This window comes from Dysidea avara, chromosome 12, assembly GCF_963678975.1.
Source record: "Dysidea avara chromosome 12, odDysAvar1.4, whole genome shotgun sequence".
Taxonomy (NCBI): domain Eukaryota; kingdom Metazoa; phylum Porifera; class Demospongiae; order Dictyoceratida; family Dysideidae; genus Dysidea; species Dysidea avara.
The window spans coordinates 13,057,612-13,074,391 of NC_089283.1; the positions used below are offsets into that span (position 1 = coordinate 13,057,612).

Genomic DNA, 16,780 nt, shown 5'->3' on the forward strand with positions numbered 1-16,780 from the left:
CGGAAGTCGTCAAGGGGAAACCCAAAAGCAGTTTTGTCCTCGAGTATTTGTAAAGATCGCGAGATACGCCATACGGTGTACACAGTACTGTAACACTAAGCAATGGGGCTATCACCTCTTAATACTCTAGGATTTATCCTGATAATACTACAAAGCGGTGTTTTCGCTGTGAGGGATTGGAAGGGGCTCGGGAAAGAGCAGAGACTCCAAAGCCAGCAACGCGGCTAGCAATTGTTGCAAGGATGTGCTACTATACCTGACTTAACAGATGAAGAGACGAATTGTGTTGGAAAGTTTGCAAAGAGCACTCTGGAACTGATGTCAACTTGTCAAGTGAATTGGATAACAACTCTTCGGAGCAGTCACCTTCTGCAGTTAGTTCAATGATGGGTGCAGTTGGCACGATATGTGCTAGTGAGGAATGTCAAAGTGGGATTGATAAAGTTGTGAAAGCTTGTCCTGAAGTTGTGAAGGTGGGAAATAATTCTCTGTCCCCCAAAACCCGCAGTCAGCAACGTAGCTATACCACTCACTGATTTACCTTAAGCAGCTCCCAGGTGAGATCAGCAGCTATTTTCTTCCCTGTACATGTATGTAAACACCTCCTCCAGTGTTTATCATTTCACATATCTGGCTTCTGCTTTCGCATCTATTTAAAATTTTTGTTGCAGCATCCATGTGTAGTTGCTAGCACAAAGATTATACAAGTTCCATGTAGTGCAATGATTACACTAATTATGTTCCATGCATGCATATGTTCATGGAAGAAATCTTTATTTCATTTTGGAAATAAAATTATGGAAAGTGCACAAATCTACCAAATTCTGGGCCTAAACTGGGGTCTGTGTCACTTTTATTAAGGAAAGGTTTTTAAACCAACCTGGAAGCATATACTCGCTTCAATTAAAGGCCTGTTATTCCCAAGTAATTTGTAACTTTTCCCATGCGTGCATCCATGTTTTTGAGATAAAGCTATTGATCAACAGAATCAGTATGAGTGCAGGATATAGGTGGGAAGAGGTGGTAGGCTGATGAATACAAGGGGGTTGCAGGGGCGGATCCAGGGGGGGGGGGGGGGGGGGGGGGGGCTTTGGGGGGCTGAAGCCCCCCTTCATATTTAGGCTTTACTTGATCAATATGCTGAGTATTATAATGAAATTTTGTCTTAGCATAATTATATGATCACTAGTAATACAAATACTCATAAAACCACCTTATAAACATCTTTCCAAGGTATTATCAGTGGATTTATGTTAAAGTTTATGCAACAAGGACCCGGATCAGCATTGGAGGTGTACAAGATCGAGATACTCTAATAGAGCAGTCAGCTAACTACTCTAATAGAACATTCACTGGAAACATGTAGTTGGTTCTGTTATGGAATTTTTCCAAATCTGCCTGCACCTATGCATACAATGAAGTGAATTGGTCTGTTTAAAGGGCTTCATTCATCAACTTGTGTAGTTAATATGTATGGCAATACTTAATTCAGGTACACAATTTCCATTGAAAATGCATGCTCTCAGATTTAATCTTGTATTGCTCAAATTTCAAAATTTTCCACTTTCAACATTATGATTCTAACATGCACCTATTCAGTGTTGTGCAATTGTGAGAGGGTGCATCATGTACTTGGTTGTCTATACCTACCAAAACTTTCCATTAGCAAAATGCTTCAGAGAGCCATACCTATAATCTAAAGGCAGTATATCAAGACACACGGTAGTGTGTCGTGTGGCCCCAGAAGCCGGCGCGTAACACCCGTGAGTATATTGACAGGAAGAAAGAAAACGCAATTTTCGCACCTCCATAGCTCTGTGCTGCCTTGATGAAACAAGACGATTTTTGCTGTGGACACTCCCTCCACCTTCAGCACTCCACATTCCAAATTAGAGCGAAATCGCTTCAAGCGTTCCCGAGATATGCGACTTCAAAAATTGGCTTAGTTTCTTCGTTTTTCTCTTCTTATTTTTCTTCCTCTTTTCGCACACTTACAAAAAACTGCTATAAAACGCGAACTCCATATCCGATCGCCTTGAAATTTGGCACACAGAAGGGGGGTATAAAGGTGCATCTCTGTACCAACATTGGCTGGAATACGATAAGCCGGCAAAGAGTTATGAGCGATTATTCACGAAAAATAACACCAATATGTTGTCACGCCTACAGGGTAAACCGCGTATGGGAAGAAGCTGAAAATCGGTGGGTAAATAGGTTAACTATTGAACCTCAAACCTTTTGTGGTTTGAAAGAAATCGAGCTAAAAACCAGGAAGATACAACGAAAAAACCAACAGGATGTAACAATTACGCAATCGAGATTAGCTAATAAAAAAACGACTGCTTGCCACGCCTACCAGACAAACCGCTTGGGGTAATGCTTTGAAAATCGCTGTACAGATGGAGTTATCATCTTAGAAAGGATTTTCAATGGTGTAGAAGAATCAGACTTAAAGCCACGGAGTTATAACACGAAATCCAACTTGGTGTAGCAAGTGCGAGATCGAGATACTCTAATAGAGCAGTCATCCTAATAGAGCAGTCATCCTAATAGAGCAGTCACCCTAAAGAGAATTCAAGAGATCAGCTAGAAACAAGTAACCTGTATAGAGATCTGCAACAAACAAGTCACCCTGTAGAGAGATCAGCCACAAACAATTCACCTTGTAGAGAGATCAGCTAGAAGAAGTTACCTTGTAGGGAATTCATGCAATATAGAAAGAGATAGTTCAGCTAGAAAAAATCACCTTGTAGAGTTCAGCTACAAAGAAACCACCATATAGAGAGTTCAGCTACAAACAAATCACCCTGTAGAGAGATGAGCTAGAAGAAGTTACCTTGTAGAGAGTTCAGCTACAAAGAAACCATCATGTAGAGAATTCAGCTGCAAACAAATCACCTGTAGAGAGTTCAGCTACAAACAAATCTCCCTGTAGAGAGATCAGCTAGGAGAAGTTTCCTTGTAGAGAGTTCAGCTACAAACAAATCACCCTGTAGAAAGATCAGCTAGAAGAAGTCACCTTGTAGAGAGTTCAGTTACAAAGAAACCACGATGTAGAGAGTTCAGCTACAAACTAGTGACCTTGTGGAGACATCAGCTAGAAGAAGCTACCTTGTAGAGAGTTCAGCTACAAAGAAACCATTCTGTAAAGAGCTCAGTTGCAAACAAATCACCTGTACAGAATTCAGCTACAAACAAATCACCCTGTAGAAAGATCAGCTAGAAGAAGTTGCCTTGTAGAGAGTTCAGTTATAAAGAAACCACCATGTAGAGAATTCATTTACAAACTAGTGACCCTGTAGAGACATCAGCTAGAAGAAATTACCTTGTAAAGAGTTCAGCTACAAAGAAACCATTCTGTAAAGAGCTCAACTGCAAACAAATCACCTGTACAGAATTCCGCTACAAACAAATCACCCTGTAGAAAGATCAGCTAGAAGAAGTTACCTTGTAGAGAGTTCAGTTACAAGGAAACCACCATGTAGAGAATTCATTTACAAACTAGTGACCCTGTAGAGACATCAGCTAGAAGAAGTTACCTTGTAAAGAGTTCAGCTGCAAAGAAACCATTCTGTAAAGAGCTCAGCTGCAAACAAATCACCTTTACAGAATTCAGCTACAAACAAATCACCCTGTAGAAAGATCAGCTATAAGAAGTTATCTTGTAGATAGTTCAGCTACAACAAATCACCCTGTAGAGAGATCAGCTAGAAGAAGTTACCTTGTAGAGAGTTCAGCTACAAAGAAACCATCATGTGGAGAGTTCAGCTGCAAACAAATCACCTGTAGAAAGTTCAGCTACAAACCAATCTCCCTGTAGAGAGATCAGCTAGAAGAAGTTTCCTTGTAGAGAGTTCAGCCACTAACAAATCACCCTGTAGAAAGATCAGCTAGAAGAAGTTACCTTGTAGAGAGTTCAGTTACAAACTAGTGACCTAGTAGAGACATCAGTTAGAAGAAGTTACCTTGTAGAGAGTTCAATTACAAAGAAACCACCATGTAGAGAGTTCAGCTACAAACTAGTGACCTTGTAGAGACATCAGCTAGAAGAAGTTACTTTGTAGAGAGTTCAGCTACAAAGAAACCATTCTGTAAAGAGCTCAGCTGCAAACAAATCACCTGTACAGAATTCCGCTACAAACAAACAACCCTGTAGAAAGATCAGCTATAAGAAGTTATCTTGTAGATAGTTCAGCTACAAACAAATTACCCTGTAGAGAGATCAGCTAGAAGAAGCTACCTTGTAGAGAGTTCAGCTACAAAGAAACCATCATGTGGAGAGTTCAGCTGCAAACAAATCACGTGTAGAAAGTTCAGCTACAAACCAATTTCCCTGCAGAGAGATCAGCTAGAAGAAGTTTCCTTGTAGAGAGTTCAGCCACAAACAAATCACCTTGTAGAAAGATCAGCTAGAAGAAGTTACCTTGTAGAGAGTTCAGCTACAAAGAAACCATTCTGTAAAGAGCACAGCTGCAAACAAATCACTTGTACAGAATTCCGCTATAAACAAATCACCCTGTAGAAAGATCAGCTAGAAGAAGTTACCTTGTAGAGAGTTCAGTTACAAAGAAACCACCATGTAGAGAATTCAGCTACAAACTAGTGACCCTGTAGAGACATCAGCTAGAAGAAGTTACCTTGTAGAGAGTTCAGCTACAAAGAAACCATTCTGTAAAGAGCTCAGCTGCAAACAAATCACCTGTACAGAGTTCAGCTACAAAGAAACCACCATGTAGGGAGTTCAGCTAGAAGAAGTTACCTTGTAGATAGTTCAGCTACAAAGAAACCATCATGAAGAGAGTTCAGCTGCAAACAAATCTCCCTGTAGAGAGTTCAGTTAGAAGAAGTTACCTTGTAGAGAGTTCAACTACAAAGAAACCATTCTGTAAAGAGCACAGCTGCAAACAAATCACCTGTACAGAGTTCAGCTACAAAGAAACCACCATGAAGAGAGTTCAGCTGCAAACAAATCTCCCTGTAGAGAGTTCAGTTAAAAGAAGTTACCTTGTAGAGAGTTCAGCTACAAAGAAACCATTCTGTAAAGAGCTCAGCTGCAAACAAATCACCTGTACAGAATTCAGCTACAAACAAATCACCCTGTAGAGAGGTCAGCTAGAAGAAATTACCTTGTAGAGAGTTCAGCTACAAAGAAACCACCATGTAGAGAGTTCAGCTGCAAAGAAATCACCCTGTAGAAAATTCTGCCACAAACAAATTCAATGGCGGATCCAGGATGGGGCATTTGGGGCAAATGCCCCCCCTCTCCACCTTGTGGAGGAGCCAGCCATGCTTCTGATTAAAATAGCTAGTAAATTTTGTCAGGCCAACCAAGATCAGTTTAAAACTCATGAAAATATGCACATTTTACTAGCATTTATTACAAATTCACCTGAAACCAAAGCAAACTGAAGTCAAACTAACTGTAAAATAGTCACTCAGCACCTTCGTGTGTACTAAGCGCCTCTAAAAATAATTATCGTGTTGCTGTTATTTAAGACATTCAGAGCCTTTTAAACAGTTTAAGACTTCACAACCATCTGAAAAAGCCAAAATGGCAAAAATTAACAGTGAGACACCACTAAGAGGTGATTATTTGCTGCTTCAAAAAAGCAGCACTGAACTATAGAGAATATGGCTCTCCCCATACATGCAACCACCTACAACTTACCCTGTTTGTGCCCCTCCCCTAGCCAGCTCCTGGATCCGCCCCTGAAATTGCCCTGTAGAAAGATCAGTTAGAAGAAGTTATCTTGTAGAGAGTTCAGCTACAAAGAAACCACCGTGTAGAGAGTTCAGCTAGAAGAAATTACCTTGTAGAGAGTTCAGGTACAAAGAAACCATCATCTAGATAGTTCAGCTGCAAACAAATCACCTGTAGAGAGTTCAGCTACAAACAAATCTCCCTGTAGAGAGATCAGTTAGAAGAAGTTACCTTGTAGAGAGTTCAGCTACAAAGAAACCATTCTGTAAAGAGCGCAGCAGCAAAGAAATCACCTGTACACAATTCAGCTACAAACAAATCACCCTGTAGAGAGAACAGCTAGAAGAAGTTACCTTGTTGATAGTTCAGCTACAAACAAATCACCCTGTAGAGAGATCAGCTAGAAGAAGTTACCTTGAAGAGTGTTCAGTTACAAAGAATCGAAACCACCATGGAAAGTTCTGTAATAAATATATGTATTATATATATAATTTGTACATTTACTGATAAAATCAGAAATATTTAAGGTACATCTGCTTCATCTTTTCTTCTTCCTGTGGTAAAAAAAAAGAAGATAGGTTAAAAAAGTCCCAAAGCCGGCCATAGGCCGGCTTTGGGGTTGGGGTATACAAATACAAAAAGAAGTGAAATCTAATCCAAAACAGCCAAGCTGTAAAAAAAGTGTGCGGCCCTCAAAAAGGCTATGGTGAAAAAAGATGTGAAATCCAAGGTGGCGGCCAAGAAATGGCTGTGATGGTAGGTTAATGGTAAAAATTTTAATAACGACAATTCAGGTGAATTTTGTGCCAATTGACCAAGCGATAACGACAATTCAGGTGAATTTTGTGCCAATTGACCAAGCGGCACCAAAATTCACCTGAATTGACGTTATTAAAATTTTTACCATTAACCTACCATCACAGCCATTTCTTGGCCGCCACCTTGGATTTCACATCTTTTTTCACCATAGCCTTTTTGAGGGCCGCACACTTTTTACAGCTTGGCTGTTTTGGATTAGATAAAATACCTACAGGCAGAAAATATTATGAATTTTATGTGGAAATGTCTCCAAATTGCAGTGTTTTAGCATCTATTTTTCAAAATTTTCCTGGGGGGGGGGGGGGCATGCCTCCAGACCCCCCTAGTTCCAGCATGCTTTGCATGCTGGGAAGTGTGCTTTGCACACCTCTACCCAAGAGATTAGTACCTTGAGTTAGCCCCCCCCCCCCCCCTTTTATAAATCCTAGATCCGCCCCTGGGTTGGAGTAGGAGACAGGTATATGCAGACATTTTAGAGCAACAAAAACTAGCTGTGGATTTGTTCTAAAGAACTGGCTATTATATGGTATAGGTTCTATGCCATTTACGTATCTTATATCAAGAGTTCATAATGTAGAGAGCCCTCCCTCTCTATATTGTGAACTCTTGCTTGTATACATATCCTTCAGCAATTTTTTACATGAAGTTAATTAAGATGCAGCTATATACGGAAATCATGTTAGCTAAAGATCAGCAGGCAACAAAATTACAGAGTGGAAAGCTGTCAGTTTGGGGGAAAGCTTCCATATAAAATATACACATAAGCAGAAATTGTACTAACAGTTTAAACCAGGATGCTGCATGTCATGTGTATAATGGAGAAAATGTTTTGCGTGAATTTTATAGAAAGGCAGACATCCACATACCAGACAGTGTTTTCTTGAAATTGTTTTCAGCACTACACATAGGTGAAATTTTCTGTTTCTAGTTATGTGTGTGTTCCCATGCGAGCGTAAAGTTTCCAATGTTCTCAAAGGTGTGTGGTTTCCTCATGCCAGTGTGAAAAATTAAACAGTCATGGAACATTCACTATAGCCCTAATGGTAAGCTTGAGATGCATCTTTGAGAAAACAGAGAGGTCTTAGTTGGGGCTTTTGCTGAAGAATCTCATTCTGTGCAAGAAAGCATGATGCACCTTTAACCATTAGAACAACCAGAGGTCAAGAAGCGTACCTCTGTGTGTGTGTGTGTGTGCGTGTGTGTGTAATACTTAATACTACCTATAGGCGTTTTCACCATTGGGTTTTAACATAGAAGAATTTTTTGATCTGATGTGTGACAAAAGCTCTGATGGAAATTTCTGCTATCATGAGCTAGAAAATATTCTACAGAATAATATGGCAAGTGATAGCTATAGCTACATTATTCTTTATATACATCTGGTTTTAAATGTAGCCTTCTGCTTGTGACCTCATTTTATCTGATCATCAGTGTAGTGAAGAATGTAAACAGGTACTCATGTGCATAGATGTGATTGCACACAATTAGAGTGTAACTTTTTGTTATATAACAGGAAATGAAGAAACTCACATCTGATTGTTGCTTTGCATGTTTTCTTGATTTATTATCTACAAAGTAATATATGATTTGGTGATGCCAAGTGTTTGTATCTATGCGTGTACTTTTACCATAAATCAAGTCAAATTAGGAGGATTATAGTTAGACTGTATATTATTTTTATGTTGTCTTAGACTTGGGATATCAGGCATGAGAGATTTATGTGAAATTTCCAATTCTCAACACTGCCACCTATCTGGATCTCATAAGAGTTAGTGTGTGTGTAGTATGTGTGTGTGCACTGTTAAAAATGCATCTCTAGGTGCTATTTTTTGACTGAAGCAGTCAAGATTTAGCACTTTTAGGTGCTACCATAGCACATCAGTTTTAACAGTGTGTGTGTGTGTGTGTGTGTGTGTGTGTGTGTGTGTGTGTGTGTGTGTGTGTGTGTGTGTGTGTGTGTGTGTGTGTGTGTGTGTGTGTGTGTGTGTGTGTGTGTGTGTGTGTGTGTGTGTGTGTGTGTGTGTACATGATGTGTGCTTTATGTATAGTGCACAGGAATTGATAATAAGGTGAGCACTACTGAAAACAAAGGTGTGTGCCTAGGGAATTTTGTTCACATTGTTAGCCGCATCATAGTGAGGTTGTCAGTAAAAGCAAGGGGTATCATTGCATAGCTATATGCCAAACACCAGGACTAGTAAGCTTTTTTGCTTACTGAATTGACAAGCTTGCTTATTATGTGCCAATGACCAATAAGTGGGCGTGACCCGAATAATCTGACTAGTTTTAACTCTGACAGATAATCTCCACAAAAAACAGCCAAGCTGTAAAAAGGGTGTGGCCTTCAGAAGCCTGGGTGAAGAAAGTTGTGAAATCAAAGGTGGCGGCCAAGAAATGGCTGCAGTGATGTTAATGCTAATAAATTATAACAATGCAAACAGCCATTATTAAAAATTTTTAGCATTAACATCATTGCAGCCATTTCTTGGCCGCCACCTTTGATTTCACAACTTTTTTCACCCAGGCTTTTTAAGGTCGCACCATTTTTTCACAGCTTGGCTGTTTTTGTGTGGATTTCACTCCTATTTGTACTTTATAAGGCCCCAAAACCAGCCTATGGCTGACTTTGAGGTTTGTTTTCACTCACATTTCTTCTTTTCTATGTAGATACAATGATGATTATTGAAGACAGACTCATAAATGTATTTCATTGCATGATTTAATTCAATATTTGATAATATTATTGTAATACTCTAATAGAGTGCACATTTTTTTGAGGATTTCTAATAGAACATACATAGAATGTTCTAGAACAATCTAGTACTTCTATTGGTAGATCTATGAAATTACAAACGTTTGATTATGAGCAGATTTCAACTGGAAATTTCATTTATAAAGCAAAAATTAGGTGAGGTTATCAGCCAAGGTCAGGGGCGGATCCAGAGTTTCGAAAGAGGGGGGGGCACCTTTCTGAAAAACAGTTGAAGACCAAAAAAACTTGCTGAAAACCAGTTGAAGACCAAAAAAAAAAAAAAAAGGTCACAGCAATAATAGCTAGTTATCCTTACCAACTATATCACATCTGTTATGCAAAATAAAATCCTATTTGTAGCTTCATAGGTAAGCTACACTACTTCATGAACATTGTGACTGTTTTATTAGAGTGATTGACTGCTCTATTAGAGTATCTCGATCTTGTATGCAATTTCTTGAAGGGGGGGGGGGCATTTGCCCCAAATGCCCCATCCTGGATCCACCACTGAAGGTAGCAGTGGTTCAGTGGTTAAGGATGCAGGTGTTAGGTATGGAGGTCCTTGGTTCGAACTCTGGTAAGTTTTTTTTTGACATTTTTTGCACACCTTTTTTACCCAGCAGTGACTGTTCTATTAGAGTATCTCGATCCGGCAATTTACACATGGTTAGTTTTTGCTTTATAACTTTGTTGCTGTAACTCTATTGCTATTCAAACTATCAAAAGACATTGCTACGATGACCAGCCTATCTATACACCAATTTTCAAGTTATTTCTATACTTGATTTACCCTGTAGCCGTGACAGAAGTTTGATCTTTTTTGCATGAATAAATGCTCATAACTCCTTGAATATTACTCAGATTCACAACAAACTTAGTATGTGAATCCACCGTTACATTTGAGCCAAAGATCGTGGCAATCGATTTATACATTTGCATTTTATAGCAGTTTTTGCTAAGTGTGCAAAAAGAAATCGAATCCCCCGGCCTGTAGCCTCTGTACGGCATAAGAAGAAAAAAACAAAGAAATTAAATTGAAATTTTGAATGCCCATATCTTGCAAATGGCTGTTGCGAATTTAATCAAATTTTCTGTGTGGCGTACCCTACTTGGGGGACAGCTATAATGCAAAAATGGTGCGCTTTGAAGAAGGGGCCATGGAGGTATGCACACATGAAAAAGCTGTTTCCTTTCTTCCTGTAAATATACTCATGGTGTGGTCGCCGGCTTTCTTGGCCGCATGACACACTACCGTGTGTCTTGATTTCACTTCTTTTTGTACTTTATAAGGCCCCAAAAACCACTTTGGGTTTCATTTTCCCCACATTTCTTTTCTATACAGACACAATGATGATTATTGAAGACAGAATTATAAATGTATTGTATTTTATTTGTTATTTTCTAATAGACCGTACATTTTTTTGAGGACTTCTAATAGAACACACATAGAATGTTCTAGAATTTCCATTGGTAGATTTATGAAATTATAAAATTTAATAAGCTAGAAATATGAAGTGAACAGCCAAGATAGCAGTTGTATCTGGGTGTTAGGTGTGGAGATCCCTAATTTTCCCTAGTACAATTATTTGTTCACTTGTTTTTACCCTGTGATGACTACTCTATTAGAGAGTATCTTGACCCTTTGATTTTACACTTTTTGAATTATACTTTAACTCTGTAGCTGCAATTCCATTCTTTTCAAGGCACTGCTATGATGATCAGCCTACATGCATACCAACTTTCACCATGCATGATTTACCCTGTAGCCATGACAAAAGTTCTATCTTTTTTTGGATAAATAAACATTATACCATGTATATTTATAGCAAACTTAGTATGTGGCCTGTCCTACCTGGTGGACAGCTAAAACACAAAAATGGTGTGGTTTGGAGAAAGGGCCATCAGTTGAAAATCATGTTTTCTTTATTCCTGTCAAGATCCACACACAGTGTGGCATGTCAGCTTTGTTGACCTCACGACACATTGTCATGTGTCTTGATAAGTGAACTTGAAAATGTACCAAACTTTTTGTTAAATGTTCACGATTTATGTTAAAGTTGAAAAAAAGCATGCAGTGTTTTGATTATGAAAATCGTAAAGTCTGCAGCAAATATAAGAGCACGTGCACCCAAACAGTATGAATGTCAGCATACTTACTACAATTCACCCTATTGAGATCAGTCACCATGTATATAAGTAGGGCTAAAATGAATATTCTAAATGAAAGAGAACAAATATTTTTAGTCAAGAATGAATAATAGAATATTCTATATATAGTGTTATACTCTTATACAGTGTATATGTGTTATTTCTTATTATTTGTATTCAATTGTAAAACATCATTAAAATTTGATACAGTATATAGGCAGCTTTTGAAATGAAGTAAAAGTGTCTGATGATGTAGCTACTAGAGGTGTACCGATAAAGATTTTTCAGCTGTATTGATATCTGATTAATTTGTACCTAAAAGAGCTGATACTGATTAAATACTGATTAAATTATTGTATATTCGTAAATCAAATAGAACTACAGGTGTAGCTACTACATGATGTATTTTCTAATGATTTGTAGCATTGAGATAAGAGAAGTGATGTAACTTTACTATATTGCACAACTACTTATGGTGGTGTGGCCTCTATTACAAATTAGGCATCACAAATATTTTACTATGATACATGCTCCCTTGTCCGGATTACTCCGTATTTTGATTAGTTAGGCCCCTATTCGGTGATTATTAGTTTCTCATCCAGCCTTTCTAATTATTATGATGCGGGCAGGAGGGTATTACCATTATGCCATTATTTTATAATATTAACACACTGATGTACAGACCTTGTCCAAATTGTCTTTCTTTCTTACTACAAACATTTCTTTCACCAGCTGATTCTACTTTTTGTGATCGCCAACTGTTTTTCGACAGTCAACTGAAAACCTGCTTTGATGAAGTCGATAGAGCACGATTGCAACTGGCACTGCAGCAATTTGCTAAGGAAAACAACAGTTCTGGTGATATATAGCGCATTGTAGCGTTCATCAACAAAAATTATAACAGTTTGGTATCACGTGTTCTTCTGAGCATGCGCAGAGTAAATAATGGCTTACCATGCGGTAGCTTAAGAAGGAGGGATGCGGGCGGTGGATGAGAAACTAATAATCACCAAATAGGGGCCTTACCAAGATGGCTGTAATACACAGGTGATCACTTTAGTTTTCCTGTAGTGCAGCTAACAGCTACTGTTCTGGGTAAGAATACTTTAACACTAATAGCAGTACTCACACGCGCAGCCGTATGGCTTCTCGTAACTTAGCGTTTTATATAATAGAGTAAAGTATCAATTATCGGACAATATGATGTTCGGACAGCTGCCACCCACTTCCTGGAAATCCTGCAGCTTAGGTTATTGTACCAAAAGGTAGGCTACAATAAGCAAAAATTATCCTCCAACAATCAGCTTTGTGTGATTAAAAGCTTAAGAGTTACAGCCAATAGTATGCTTAGTCCGATAAAATCTATGCTCGGATAAAACTATCAGTTGTCGGACTTTGATTTTTATTACCAGTAAACAATGTCCAATTTATTTCAAATTTGTATGCAAATATACCTGTACTCATTAGCTATTAATGGCCAAAAAATGGTTTCGTTATCTTTAGCATAGAGGGAGTACGGGCCTCCCAATTTTTAGTGATATTGTCGGACGCCCTCCGTTTTAATTTAGCCATGCCCACCAACAAAGTTTGGATGCTTTTGCAACAAATGCACCAGAGCTAAACCACAGAAGAAGGTAAATAAATATCTCTCAAGAGTAGAGGTGTGCTTTAAAGTTGATACTCAGGATATTTCCATTGGAACGCAGTATTTTTGACTCCTAAATGAAGGAGATGCGCGCAAGGTGGAAAAATGAAGTTATGCAAAACCACCTTCTGACCACCTACATATGCTAGTCTTGGTGTCCTATCACAAATACTGTCACGGAAATTGAAAAGCTTTTCTTTCTCTACCTTGTATGGGTGAAACAAAAAGGACGAAAATGTTGCTTTGTGCATCCATAGAAGGTAGAAAATGGAACATCTTTTCATTTCTAGGTGGTATTCGCGATTGCGGCACCAAGACTAACAAATGTGGTTGGTAAGAAAGTTGTGCCTCGTAATTTCATTTTTCCACCTAGCGTGCATCTCCTTCATTTAGGAGCCAAAAATACTGCGTTCAAATAGAAATATCCTGAATATCAACTTTAAAACACACCTCTACTCTTGAAAGATATTTATTTACCTTCTTCTGTGGTTTAGCACTGGTGCATTTGTTGCAAAAGCATCCAAACTCTGTTGGTGGGCATGGCTAAATTAAAGCGGAGGGCGTCCGACAATACCGCTAAAAATCGGAAGGCTCGTACTCCCTCTATGCTAAAGATAACGAAACCATTTTTTGGCCATTAATAGCTAATGGGTACAGGTATATTTGCATACAAATTTGAAATAAATTGGACATTGTTTACTGGTAGTAAAAATCAAAGTCCGACAACTGATAGTTATATCCGAGCATAGATTTTATCGGACTAAGCATACTATTGGCTGTAACTCTTAAACTTTTAATCATGCAAAGCTGATTATTGGAGGATAATTATTGCTTATTGTAGCCTACCTTTTGGTACAATAACCAAAGCTGCAGGATTCCCAGGAAGTGAATGGCAGCTGTCCGAACATCATATTGTCCGATAATTGATACTTTACTCTAGTGTAGAGAGGCTTTCTGTTTGTTTGTAGCGAGCAAAAAGGCTTTTGATAGCTGGCCATGCAAACTAATAGATTCATAGAGCGTTTGTGCATATCAAAGCTTGTGTAAGATATTCCGGATTTCCGAATGGGTTACGCCCGTTTCATATAAAATAACACCGTCTTTTAAACAAAGCGCCATAACTTTCGCGTACTCTGGATGACAGACACAAAGTTTGGTTTATCGGACTCCTTGATGAAAGGCGATTCGATTCATGTGTAAGGTCTTTGTGTAGTAAGTAAGGGGAGCTAAAAAGGAGCCTTGTACCGCGAAATTTACGTGTTCGAGAATGCCCGTAAAAACATGTTTTTTAAACATATCTTTGTAAACTAACCTGTTTAACAATTTGTACGGTCGGAGTCTTATTAAGCATCCTTCGCTGCGTAGAATGATACCAAATTTAGCGAATTGGAGGATAACAACTTGTAAATTGGGATTTTCCCGCCGAGATGATTAAATTTTCCAATAGGCTAATGTATGGAGCACGTATTATGTCATCATCAACAGTAAATAACTGTCGCTATGGCGACATTTTCCCATTTGTACGGTCGGAATTGGATAGAGAAATTCAAGGGCTTTCTTTTATTGTATGGTGTCCTGTAGAGATTTTGTGAGTTAAAGGTTGTAAATTAGTGTTTTTGTATGTAGTGTAAAATACATGTATTTTGCATTGGACAACAAATGACAAGGAATAATGAGATTTTATGATCAGCCTGTTTTACCAAGTTGAGGTTTCAAAAAAGATATTAAACAGATATTAGATTCATTTAATGCATAATTCTTAATTTTTAAGGGTTTAATCCAGTGTTTTGAAAACTTTTAATGTTGACTACCTGAAAATGCTTGATTTGACAAATCCCATACATATGTTTTGATATGGCCCATTATTACTGAATATGGAAGGCAAATCAGCAACCGATCGCGATCTGATCACCCTCGCGATCACCAATCCGATTATTGGTACATCTCTAGTCCAGTGTCTGATGTTGTAGAGACTGACAAAGATTCCTCATTACTAGTGTCCGCCATCTTTACTGTAATTTCGATGTTTCGAATTCAATAATTCCTTCGAACGAAGTCGAATCGAATACGAATTCGAATATTCGGTATATTCGTTTTAGCCCTAGCTATATGTAAGACATTTGGAATTTATTTTCTGCATGAATCCTTCATACATGCATGTGGAGCAATAGTAACTACAGTAGATTGTTTCACTGTAGGCATAGTAAAACAGGAAGTTGACCATATACAATGTGAAATTTTGTGCATTGTACCATTGGCAAACTTGAAATACCTGCTTAGTAATAGACACAGGTATTTCACAACAGCCTAGCTCCAAATTAACTACCTTGCCCAACTACTCTAATAGAGCAAACTTATGACATCCTGAATGTCCCAAGGTTGTATTATACAGTTGGTGCCAAAAATACTTTGCTGATTTTAAATGCTATAGAATATGCAAACAATTGGGAAATTGAACATTTTAAACCTGGGAACTTAGGATCCTTTGTTCCTTTATTCACACTATATAAACTTTATAGTAGGGAAATTTTATAGGTAATAACAAAGACTCCACTGGGACAGTCATCACCACAATACTGCTGATAGTGATTGGGTTAGTTGTGGTGACTACATTGGTTGTCATGGTGATCAGATGTCATAGGAGACCAAAGTATTGGTAAGTCAATTATATGATTATTTGTATACTTCATTCAACATTTTGATTATTCAAAACCTTACATTTTTGTCTGAGTTCTAAATTATATATAAAATATACCAAGAGTTCATAATATTACACTAATATTATGAACTCTTGAATATACCATGCTGTATGGGAAAGCCTTCTTCCCTTAATTTATAATTTATGTATTGTTCCAAAAGTTGTTATTTTGCCATATAGATATTCAGACATAAGTTGGCCTTTGATCACTGTTTCCCAAGCAATAAGCAATAACGCTGAGTATACTAATCCAACATTTGCTTTTCAATACTATGTTCCCTAAACTTGATGAGAAATAATTTTGGATTATGTATTCATTGCCAGAATTGTTCCAGATGATCACTTTGATGATGAGATTCCTTTGCAGAATGAAGAATCTGACTCAATATGATCACATGTATAGCCATTTAGCCCTGTATAATTCTAGCAATACCACCTAACTTTAGCAGCTATAATTAGTTTTTAGGCATAAGTAGTGTACACATGTACAGTTGAGATGTGATTACAATTGCTACACATATTATCGTTAGGCCTATATACCTGTTGACGGATAAAAACTTTAAATGCAATATGAGCTATGCCTATAAAGCTAGGGCATGCCTTTATACCCATGCATACATGCGAAGCTCCATATATATGTGTGTGTGTGTGTATGTATTGAGGTAAAATGTGATAACTGTATAGGCAGCAACTTTTGAGAGTTGAAATTTTTGTGAGTGATTACAGCTTTGTGAAAATGTAATTGTAGGTTGCAAATGTTGCCATTGATTGTTTCTGTTAGTTTGTGAATAAAAAAACCATCTTGAAAATTGCAATTGCTTGTTTACATGTTTTCGCAACAAATTTGCCTCTCAAATTTATGCTTATAGCTATACAGTGGTTATTTGGATTTGGATTTAATTACCGTGTAAGACAGCCGCAAGGCTGATGCAACACAGCTAGGGGGTGCAACTGCACAAACCCAAATAATAAACACAATACCTTGTAAAATTATATGATTGTCTAAATGTTTGCTAG

The 16,780-nt window shown here is 37.9% G+C and overlaps 1 long non-coding RNA gene across 1 annotated transcript; it reads left to right on the forward strand.

Annotated features, from left to right (window-relative positions):
- Positions 1–26: 26 nt before the first annotated feature.
- Positions 27–16,608, forward strand: LOC136240512 (uncharacterized). The gene is made up of 7 exons (XR_010693851.1): positions 27–557; positions 7,747–7,860; positions 7,916–7,972; positions 8,034–8,095; positions 8,212–8,288; positions 15,601–15,721; positions 16,088–16,608. It is a non-coding gene; the product is annotated as an uncharacterized lncRNA (long non-coding RNA).
- The last annotated feature ends 172 nt before the right edge of the window (positions 16,609–16,780 follow it).